The sequence below is a fragment of the Euprymna scolopes genome, chromosome 23, assembly GCF_053919585.1.
Source record: "Euprymna scolopes isolate OS-2025 chromosome 23, ASM5391958v1, whole genome shotgun sequence".
NCBI lineage: Eukaryota > Metazoa > Mollusca > Cephalopoda > Sepiida > Sepiolidae > Euprymna > Euprymna scolopes.
The window spans coordinates 13,415,946-13,428,229 of NC_136504.1; the positions used below are offsets into that span (position 1 = coordinate 13,415,946).

General features: G+C 33.8%; 1 protein-coding gene across 1 annotated transcript in view; it reads right to left on the reverse strand.

The window, feature by feature from the left end:
* Positions 1–2,378: 2,378 nt before the first annotated feature.
* Positions 2,379–12,284, reverse strand: part of LOC145245767 (uncharacterized) — a 103,901-nt gene continuing 93,995 nt past the window's right edge. The window contains exon 3 of the mRNA XM_080107376.1: positions 2,379–2,496. The gene's annotated coding sequence lies outside the window, so the exon portion shown is untranslated. The remainder of the gene's footprint in view (positions 2,497–12,284) is intronic.

Below are 12,284 nucleotides of genomic sequence, written 5' to 3' on the forward strand. Positions count from 1 at the left end.
TTCTCTTAAATTGATAGATTACAAAATGAACTCCGAAATCCAGTGGGAGATGATCTCTTTTCCCTATCACCCTTTTCTCACAGTAAAGAAAATATTAGTCTTTCTTACTCTATCCACATTTCCACAAAAACTGAGCTGATATTTCTGTTCCTCTCCCCTTAGAACACATTCACAGCAATTCACCACTGCAAAGAACTTTCCTTTCTTCCTCCGCGTGCCATAAACCAAACGGAATTTCCATGAGCAAAGTTTATTTTCATGAACTTTTCACCCGTGGAACATATTATCACAGGGTTGGTTCCCTGTGCACTATATGGTTGTTTTCAAGTCTAATATCAAAAAGTTTTCTAAAAAACAATCATACATCATGAAATAAAGACTACACAATAAATCACAGGCGGAAATAAAAACATAGCATTACAAAAAATGCCAATATGATAACAACTCTTGCAAATAACTGATGCATATTTCCAGAATTCGATTTTATAATTTCTGATATTAGTTCCGACAATCCTGACTCTCTGATGTGAACCCAAGGAAAATACAGAACACAGATTAGGCGTAAGAAAGATATATTAACCAAAAAGGTTACAAGGATAGGATAAAGGGTAAGCGGAACTTACTCTCCGATAGTGCCAATATTGGTAGTTGTACGTACTGCGCACTACTAATACTTTTGTTGATTCTACCGTATTACAATACTCTCCTCTGTAAATGTTATTTCACATTGTAATATAATACTAGAAGAATCCATGATGCAGGTAAGTTTCGATCGCATAACACTCTCACTTAGAGCAAATGGGAGTAACTTTAGCTCACTCTAAAATACTTACTTTTACTCTTGCATCACTCACCGGGAATTTGTCTTCATTGTATACTTTTAAAGGAACAAGCTGTTATGGTTTCATTTTGTGATTCTACTCTATTTTTTTCATCATATACACATATCCCCCATACGTACAAAACGCTCTCTCATGCTCATGAATTTCTTCTTGTTGTATTTTGATTGGTTGATCCTATAGTTCGACTATTAGGTTGTCCCAAAAGTTCATTAATACTTGCGAAAAATTGAATTTTTTTTTTTTTGCAGTTAAAATTTTTTTTGTTCGTTTATATTGTTATAGCAATCTTCATTTTTCTATTCCAGATGGTAATTGATAAAATTAAGCTGTGGGTTTGATTCGTTACTGCTGTAAATGAAGGCTTTCAAACAGGAAAACCACAGAAGAGATTTGTGCTGCCGAAAGTGAAGGAACAATTGCATATGCAGCGATCTAAAAGTGGTACAAGCGTTTTGATTCTGGCGACACGAGTCTTGAAGATAAGTTATCGTTCAGGATGGCCATTAAAGTTGGACGATGGAGACTTGCAAACCGGGTTGGACATTGTACCTTCATCGAGCACTCAAGAAATGGCTGATGATCTTCGAGTTGGCAAATCGACAATTCACCAACACTTGAAGCAACTTGACTTTATTCACAAAAACAGTGCCAAGCTTTGCACGAACTCATCGAAGCACAAGCCAACAGAACAAGTTGGAATTTGCCGTCAATTGCTTAGCAATCCATTGGACGAGCGCTTTTGGAAGCGGATTGTGACATCGGACGAGAAATTGATCCATTTGGTCCAAAACAATCGAGACAAGCGATAAGTTGAGAAAGAGCAAGAGATGCCTTCGGTTCCAAAACAAGATCGATTGACAAGAAAATCATGTTGTGCACTTTGTGGAACTTTGAAGGAATCATGTACTTTGAATTGGTTCCAAATGGTCGTATCGTCAGTGCCGAACTTTACTGTTAACAACTGGAGCGGTTCTTTGAAAAGTTGAAGCAAAAGTACTCGGCTCTGATCAACCGAAAGCGCTCTTTGATGGTGCAGGACAATGCCATGCCACACATCGCCAGGAAGACCAAAGACAAGTTTGAACAGCTGAACGGAGTTGAGGTTCGGACACATTCAACCTACAATCCTGACTGCTCTATCAGATTACGCGCTTTTCCACTCAATGCAACGCCGGCTGCCGATTCGACTCGCTTGATAAGTCGAGGAAGCGTCAAGAACCTTGATTCGAAGCCGACTGAATGATATTTTGAACAGATCCGAAAGCTTGCAGATTAATCGCAGACAATCTTGGAAAAGATGGTTTTTATTTTGATGAATTTTAGTTTTTTTTTTTTGTTATTACGTGGCGAGTAAAATTTCAATTTTTTACAAGTGTTTACGAACTTTGGACAACCTAATATATTATTCACTAAACAAACATGGCGTCTGTTTATCTTCTACTCAGTAAAAACATTCGCTTACAAAAGTCAATTTTTTTGAAATAAACAAAGGAAGCAAAACAAATAAAAAAAAAATAAAACAAAAAATAATGCCAATTCAGTAAACGATGTTAAATTTCGTTTATTTCTGTGAAATACAATCGAAATCCATCTTGAAACAATGTTAAATGGTGCATATCATAGGGACTGGGGTCAATTCCAGGGGTCAATTGATCTGAAAAGAAAAAAAATTAAATTATGAAAATAAAATGAATAACACATCAGTAAGGGAATGAACAGTAATTCAATCTAGAGAAAGATGCCACATTTAAGAATTATGTTTTGCGGATGAGGAGGTTGACGTTACTGCAGCATTGCTATCAATTTTCGCATTCCAATTAACACTCATCCCCGATGCTCATACAATTTTATCAAAACGTTGCTAAGAGTTTTAGTTAGGGATGCAGAGTTTGAAGGTACATTGTCCGACTCTGGTTCCTCAAATTAAAAAATTCCAACTAAAACTCATAGAATTCCAACATATACGACTTACTCGTTTATTTTAGTCTTCCATTACTCAGGCTGTCTGTTGATTTTTCGGAGATTAAAAGAACCCGAATCCGAGCATTTTTGCGAGTCTGATTTTGACTCCTTCCCAAACCTTTGACTTACTTCGAATCTGATCCCAACTCTGCAACTCTGGTTGTAGGTAAAATATTTAATTGAATGTGTCGCATGTTATTGCCATGTTAAATTAAAAAGATAATCTCTCGGTTAATGTATGTTTTTGAGAAGATTGTTTGGTATATTGTGGCAACAACCGTCTTCCAACATGGTCTTCGCTTCTCTCCATTTACTACTAAATATGATCTCATACTCATCTGGAAGTATTAGAAAAATTTACAAGGGCGTGCAATAAGTAATTCTCCTGACCCACTTCCTATAGCAGTAGAGCAACGAAACTTGGCACAGTTATTAGTCTTTCTCTACACAGGAACCACCCACAGTTATGCATTTCTCCCATCGTTTGATAAGTGCCTGTTCATTGGTTGATTAGGAAGGATGCGGAGAAAACTAGAAAGCTGATTGGCTAACTAAAAACGCAATAGAAGGTGCGTATATAAAAACACGAGACAACAACAAAATCCTCACATAAGCCTGATGAATCCAAGTGTGGATGAAACGCAGAATATTCTGTGTAACTTAATTGCTATATATGTTTTATAACTTACTACCTAGCTCTACCTACGTATTGAGCACTGTTGAAGTAAATACTTAAAGTTTACGCATAAAGTTATACTTTCGTGTATTAATTTATGCGATTAAATTAAGTAATCATATATATATATATATATATATATATATATATATATATATATATATATATATATATGCATAGTAATTTAGAAAGATATACATGGCAATTAAGCTACACAGAATATTCCGTGTTTCATTCTCGTGAAGATTCGTCAGGATTACTACCTATGTATTGAGCACTGTTGAAGTAAATACTGAAAATTTACGCATAAAATTATATTTTCGTATATTAATTTATGTGACTAAAGTGTATTTTAATTTACTGCTTTCAATATTTTTACTAATAAAATGTAGTTATTATATAAAAAAAAGACTTTTTAACCCATTGAAATATTGCTGCACATTTGTTCAATCTCAACAGGTTCAAGGCAATATATGCAGACATTTAGCAGTTCACCATTTGTTCGTAGACGATTTGCCCTTGTATATTCCGAGAAGATCACGTACAAAGCCACGTTTGTTCGTTGGCAGCTGGTTTGGCTGCCCCATGCCCAGCATTACAAGCTTCAAAGGAAGAAATATTAAATTAAAAAAAACAAAAACCCAAAACCTAAGTTTTCCTGGAATTATTGGGAATTTTCATTCAGGTCAAGTGCCACTTAAAAAAAATCACGGAATTTTAACAAACACGGATATTTTTACTTGACTGTTACATTTGATGAATATATATATATATATATATATATATATATATATATATATATATATATATTTGATGAATATATATATATATATTTGATGAATATATATATATATATATATATATATATATATATATATATATATATATATATATATATATATAAACAGCGATATATATGTCTGTGTGTCGATTTGTTTGTATGTCGCCATATTTTCAAACTCTATCTCTTCCGAAACTAAAAGTCACATAGCGGCGCTAGGAGCCTCAAGTGATTGGGTTATTTTACGGGCCGTTCTTTTATGTGTCTTTAGCCGGTTAAAATTGTTGTTTTTAGGGGGTCAAAAAGGGGGAAAAATTGAAATAAAAATCGTTAAATATTTTGTGAACTCATCTTAGTTTATTTTTGATTTTTAATTTTTAATCGGTTCATGTGCGTGTCAAGTTGGTACAGTGGTTCATGTGCGTGTCAAGTTGGTACGGTGGTAACGTTACCAGCTTTGAATGCTATAATTTCGGTTTTGATTCTAGCTGAGTTCACTTACATACTTTTTTTACTGTTAAAATCATGATTCTATAATAATATAAACGCAATCTGGATAAATTAAAATATCATAATTAAGCGTATTTTACGCCCGGGCGAAGCTGCCCCCCACTATATATATATATATATATATATATATATATATATATATATATATATATATATATATATATATATATATTGTTTTCTTTTTATTTACTGACTTATATAATTTACGTTTTTGACAACCATTAGAGGTAAGCTCCTTCCGTTCATCGTAACACTCGAAAATTTCAAAAACATCCTGGTTAAATTGACGGTGGGAATTTTCAGCTTCTTTTGAACGTGCGATCTAAAAAATTCACTCTACTTTAACCGAAAATTTAGATTTTTTTTTTGTTTGCCTGCCCCCCTCCTCCTTCTCCTCCTCCTCCTCTCTCTCTCTCGCACACACACACACACACACGCACGCACGCACGCACACACACACACACACGCACACACGAACACACGTTTGTCTGGTAGCACATTTTTAACGTGATAAGTCGTTTATTTATGTATTTTTTTAGTTTAAGCTTGGATGATAGGTGAATTTATATATATATATATATATATATATATATATATATATATATATATATATATATATATATATATATATATATATATATATATATATATATAAGTTAGAAAAGCATTTCATCCAAGGCATGAAAATTGTTAAACAAAATGTTTTTAGTATAGGCTTTAAAAATAAAGGTACAAGATTCAATTTGAAATGTATTTATCTTCAAAGTGCACTTTTATAAATTTTACAAAGTAAGGTATAAAAATTTAATTTAAATTGAATAAAAAAATTACCTTCGATTTATTTTAGGTAATATACATTCTGTTGCACTTTTTAAAAAATCATTGAAAATTTTATATCTATATCATTAATTGCTAGATGAAAGATGAAGTTTTTTAAATTGCAACAATATGTACATTACATGAAATAAATCCAAATTTTTATACCTTACTTTGTAAAATTTATAAAAGTGCACTTTGAAGATAAATAAATTTCAAATTGAATCTTGTACCTTTATTTTTAAAGCCTATAGTAAAAACATTTTGTTCAACAATTTTTATGCCTTGGATGAAATGCTTTTCTAACTTGTATCGTATCTTTTTAAGATCATATTTTAAAACTCTCCTTCTCTCCATTTCAGTTTATATTTCTTTTCACACCACAACTCATTTTTGCAACCCCCTCTTTATATTATTACAGGTCTGAATATTCCCTCTGTTTCAGTTTGTATTTCTCCTCACACCACAACTCATTTTTGCTACCCCCTCTTTATATTATTACAGGTCTGAATATTCTCTCTATTTCAGTTTGTATTTCTCCTCACACCACAACTCATTTTTGCAACCCCCTCTTTGTATTATTACAGGTCTGAATATTCTCTCTGTTTGAGTTTGTATTTTTCCTCATACCATAACTCATTTTTTGCAACCCCCTCTTTGTAATACAGGTCTGAATAATGAGAAAATCTGATTTTTTAAAAAAATAAATTTTAGATTAAATTTTTTAAAAACTTCTTTCAGAATAGAAAATCTTTAAAATTTAATAAGGAACATATTTCATACAGGTTTCATTAACAAATACTCAGTACATAACGAGAAAAATAGAGATGAAAATTTTAAAAGGATTGTATAACTGGTTACGGTCAATAGTAGTCCTCGCCAGCGAAAGTGTTTGTTATTGTTATTCTATTATTATTTAAAACATTTTGTGTCCTGCTCTTTTGCACGGGGACTAATATATATATATATATATATATATATATATATATATATATATATATATATACTAGCAAAAGTACCCGTCGTTGACTGGGTTCAAAAGCAGCCTACAGAAAATGGATTCTGATTTATGAAAGTATGATAGGTTATGAAAAGGAAGGGTTGTAAAGAGATAGCTTCGAATTTGGGGGTATTAAAACCAAAGCAAAATATGATGAAAGTAAAAATAAAATAGATAAACCCCATAATTTATTATACCATACCTGTTCACACTGAAACACTTATCACAATATTCTGTGGATCTATATTAAAAAACCTTGTTACACTTTGTGACATATTTCCATTCTATGGAGGTCAGGCGCGAACGAACACCCCATAATTTATTATACCATATTTCTTCAAACTGAAACATAATTATCAAAGTATACCTATGCAGATAGATATGAAAAGTCTTTATTAAAGTTTGTGCCTATTTCCATTCTATGGAGGTCAGGCGCGAACGCAGACCCCACAATTTTATTATACCATCCCTAAAACATACTTATCAAAGTATTCTTATGTACAGCTATATCAAAAACACTTGTAAACGTTTTTTTTTATTTTTAAATTTTTCATTTCCATACTTTGTGGACCAGGCGCGAACGCAGATCCCACAATTTTAATGAACCACCGTTCTGCCAGATCAAACATACCCATTCCTGTGTCTCGATACATCTTCTATCATTATATGTAATCAGTTTTTTAAAATAGTCAACCATATATGAGCCTATTCGTGACCACACACACACACACACACACACACACACACACACACACACACACACACACACACACAGACATTCAGCTTTATATTATAGATATATATATCACTATGTTCATAAATAAAATTTTTACTGTCATTCGAAGTATGAGTACATTTTATTTTATAGACACCCGATTTGATCATAATATTAATTACAGAAGATTTTTTATTTTATATTCTATTTTTTGTTTTTTTTTATTTATTATTTATTTTTTATTCATTAATTTATTTACTTATTTATTTATTCCATTTAGTATCTTTTAACAACACTTGCTGACATTTTCTTAAGTAATAAACTGTACATTTCAGTTGACCTACTTTTTGCTTTATATTTTTCGCGCCTTTTTACATCATTTTTTCTGGATCATTTTGACATTTGCTTTTCTATTTTATATTTAATTCTATCACCATTTAATTTTTTTTCTCTTCTTCTTCATTGATTTATTCTCTTCTTCTTCACTGATCTTTCCTGATTACATTTTGTCTCGGCAGCCGTGTCAAACGCATATCTTATTTTTCTTTTATTAATATTACTGGAATTTTTTCCCCTTTTCCTTGTACATATTTGTGAATTATTCCATGGATTTCGGCCTTTTGAAATATTTTGGACCATCCTCCAATTACGTGATTTCCTTGGATTTTACTTGTGCGAATGGAAATTCAATTAACTTTCTTGGATTTATATTTTTGGATTTTACCGTCATTGGATAATTTACCTTTCATCAGACTATCCATTCACGTGTAATCACCTTTTTCTTCACCATATTTCCTCTGCTTCACTTTTTGTCTGCAAGTAAAATCTTTGACTTACTTGCAGTTTCATCAAATATTTTTATATGCAAAATCCGATCCCGCATTTTGCTAATTCCTACCCTCTGATGAGAAGGAAAGTATTTCTTCGAAACTCTGCGGATTAAGGACTATCCACTTATTAAGTGTTTCCTTTTCAGATTAAATATGTTTTTAACTCTTTTTCAAAGTGTTTTTTAACATGTTTTATTAGGCATTTGCTTTTATTATAAGCTCTATCTCCTATTTGGTTTTATCGAGCTTTTACATCTGGTTGCAATTACTTTATAAATATCAATTCTTTAATATTTATAATTTACGTTAGTTTTACCATCTTGGATCATTTTGGTAGATTTAATTGTAATTTTTATTTTATTATAAGCTCCCGCTTGGGTGAGCTTTTTATTCTCTCCAGATATGTTTGAAAAGGAACACATTCCTCTGTCTGCCAAAAATATCCCTATTCCTACCCAACAAGAATATATGCACAAATTTGTTCTCGCTTTGAACACTTTCCAAAAAATATAAGGTGGAAGACTTATCACCATGACTTAAGCATTAAAAATAAACTTAAAGCGTCTATTTCCTCTGAAGACCAACCTCACTCAGAAATCTTAACAAATGAACTCCCTATCAACTCTCATAGAGAACAAAAGAAAATCGAAAGAATTGCTGCCAAATTTTACGGATTAAAAACCACTTTTTGTTATCAAGTAATATCTTTGACTTATTTGCAGTTTCACCAAATACTTTTGTATGCAAAATCCGATCCCGCATTTTGCTAATTCCTACTCTCTGATGAGAAAGAAAGCATTTTTTCGAAACTTCGTGGATTAAGGACTATCCACTTATTAAGTGTTTCTTTTTCAGATTAAATATGTTTTTAACTCTTTTTCAAAGTGTTTTTAACATGTTTTATTAACTATATATATATATATATATATATATATATATATATATATATATATATATATATATATATATATCTTACGCCTTTCTTTTTCATCCGTTCTCTCTCTTCCCCCCTCCTATTCCTATCCGTGTCTGGTTTAATATTTTAACCCCCCTCACCCCTTACCACCTTCCAATTTTTCTTAAATCTTAAAACTTAACTGCTGCTGATGTCGAATTAGAATTGAAATTATTTTTCCCCTTTTTGTGCTTCTTTTAATATCTTTTTTTTTTCCTACTTCACAAGATCTCCAGCTACGGTATAACTGGAAATATTCTCCCTATCATTAAATCATTTCTCTCTGATAGGCTCATAAGAGTAGTGGTTGATGGACAAAAATCGGAGGCCTGCAGTATTAATGCTGTAGTCCCTCAAGGGTCCATCCTGGGCCCAACTCTCTTTCTGATCTACATCAATGATCTCCCTAAACACATACTAAAATCATTCGTTGACATCTATGCTGATGACACGACCATCTACAGTAACACATTAAAGGCTGTAAATGATAAAACTCTCTCTGATTCTCTCTCCTCTGATCTCGAACGAGTGGTTCAGTGGGGGAAGATGTGGCTGGTTACCTTTAATGCATCTAAAACCAAACTCCTATCTTTACATCATCAACGCTCTGATCCCCATCTGGCATCAATTGAAATGGATGGCTCTCGTCTGGGAGAAGCCCCATGTTTTGACAAACTTCTGGGCGTGACCTTCACTCCTGATCTGAAATGGAACACGTACATCAAGTCTGTTGCCAAGGTTGCTGGAAAGATGGTGGGATCCTTCTACCGCTCCAGAAGATATCTCACTACTGATGCAATTCTCTATCTATATAAAAGCCAAGTACGTCCAAGGATGGAATACTGCTGCCATATCTGGGCAGGAGCTGCTAAATACAGCCTATCCTGCCTTGACAGAGTACAAAATAGACTTCGTGGCTTAGTGGGGGATGCCCCTTCTCTTCCCTGCTACCTCTCTCCCACAGAAGAGACGTTGCAAGCATATCTTTGTTTTATCGTTATTTCCATGGCAGGTGCTCGTCTGAACTTCAATCTCTGGTCCCCCCCTCGCCAATCCTTTACAAAAAACACCCGTCTAGCTGAATCCACTGTCAAAAACTTTCACCACTCTTTATCTATGCCTAAATCAAAACGTAGATTCCATGAACAAAGCTTCTTTCTTAGAACTGCACGCCTGTGGAACTCTGTTCTGTCTGCCTGCTTCCCTCCTGACTACAACTTGGATGTCTTCAAGTCCAACGTTAACAAATTCCTGATGAACTGCCCCCTTAAGTAGGCACTCTAAATATCCACACTAACGTACTGTACTTACAAAAACCCTTATCCCTGAGTGGCTTCCGGGCCTTGATAAGTGGTGACCACCTTGTAAAAAAAAAAAAAACATTTCTGTAAAGTTTAAAGTTATTGGATCATTGATACGATTCGGTAACTGAAGCATGTGTACCTAAGCAGATAAAACGGTAATAAATATATATATTTGCTCTGCAATAGTATTGAGCACTCTCCTCCGGTTTTTACTAATTACCATTTTTGCTATATATATATATCTGAGGTTATTGTTTCCTGAGTTTAAGTAACCAACAAATTTTAACGAGGTTAATACAAGAGTGCTCAATGCCGGAGTAGAGCTGAGTATACTCTTTATTTGTTTTTACATAAGCAGTAATATATTGCTGTACAGTCATAAGTATGTTTCGGCCAGCTAGGTATCAATACCTAAAGACATATTCAGACGACACAGCTTATACGAATGCAAAGTTTAGAAAGTTTAAAATGTTAAAACTACATATGCGTACAATTGTTTCGGCCTTTTTATAGATATTTTTTGTATTTTATGTGTAGTATATCATGAGTTTTTTTAAGTTAACAAACTTTGCTTTCGTATAAGCTGTATCGTCTGAAAAGGTCTTTAGTTACAGGCTTTAACTAGCCGACCGAAGCATGCTCATGACTATGTAGCAACATATTACTGCTTATGAAAAACCAAATTAAGAGTATATATATATATATATATATATATATATATATATATATATATATATATATATATATAATGTGTGTGTGTGTGTGTAGTCGAGTCGTAAAAATGTCCAGGTTTCTATTTGGGGCGTATTAATTCACTGGGAGAGATGCATCCCTAGTCTTCGTTAAGACATACAACTAAAAGAAAGAAACTCTGATGTAAAAACCATGTGGTCTACTGTATTCTCTGTTTTGTGGCACTCATCTGCACCGACAAAGGTTAGCAGTAATACCAAAAAGACTACTTGGTTCTACACAAAGCCTTAACCACTATAAAAAATCATCCGTGTGGATTTCTGAGCAACTTAGTTGCGGTGGAAGGTCATACGTCGAAATAGAATATATATATATATATATATATATTTTTTTTTTTTTTTTACACAGTGATCACAACTTATCAAGGCCCGGAAGCCACTCAGGGATAAAGGTTATTGCAAGTACATTACGTTAGTGTAGAGATTTGATGAAGTATTTACTTAAGGGGGCGGTTCATTAGGAATTTGTTAACATTGGACTTGAACACATCCAAGTTGTAGTCCGGTAGGAAGCAGGCAGATGGAACAGAGTTCCACAGGCGTGCAGTTCTAAGAAAGAAGCTTTGTTCATGGAATCCACGTTTTGATTTAGGCACAGATAAAGAGTGGGGGAAATTTTTCACAGTGGATTTGGCTAGATGGGTGTTTTTCGTGAAAGATTGGTGAGGGGGGACCAGAGATTGGAGTTCAGACGAGCACCTGCCATGGAAATAACGATAAAACAAGGATAGGCTCGCAACGTCTCTTCTGTGGGAGAGAGGTTGCAGGGTAGAGAAAAGGGCATCCCCCACTAAGCCACAGTATATTTTGTACTCTGTCAAGGCAGGATAGGCTGTTTTTTGCAGCTCCTGCCCAGATATGGCAACAGTATTCCATCCTTGGACGTACTTGACTTTTATATAGATAGAGAATTGCATCAGTAGTGAGATATCTTCTGGAGCGGTAGAAGGATCCCACCATCTTTCCAGCAACCTTGGCAATTGACTTCATGTACGTGTTCCATTTCAGATCAGGAGTAAAGGTCAAACCTAGAAGCTTGTCAAAACACGGGGCCTCTCCCAGACGAGAGCCATCCATCGCAATTGATGCCAGATGGGGATCAGAGCGTTGATGATGTAAGGATAGGAGTTTGGTTTTGGAT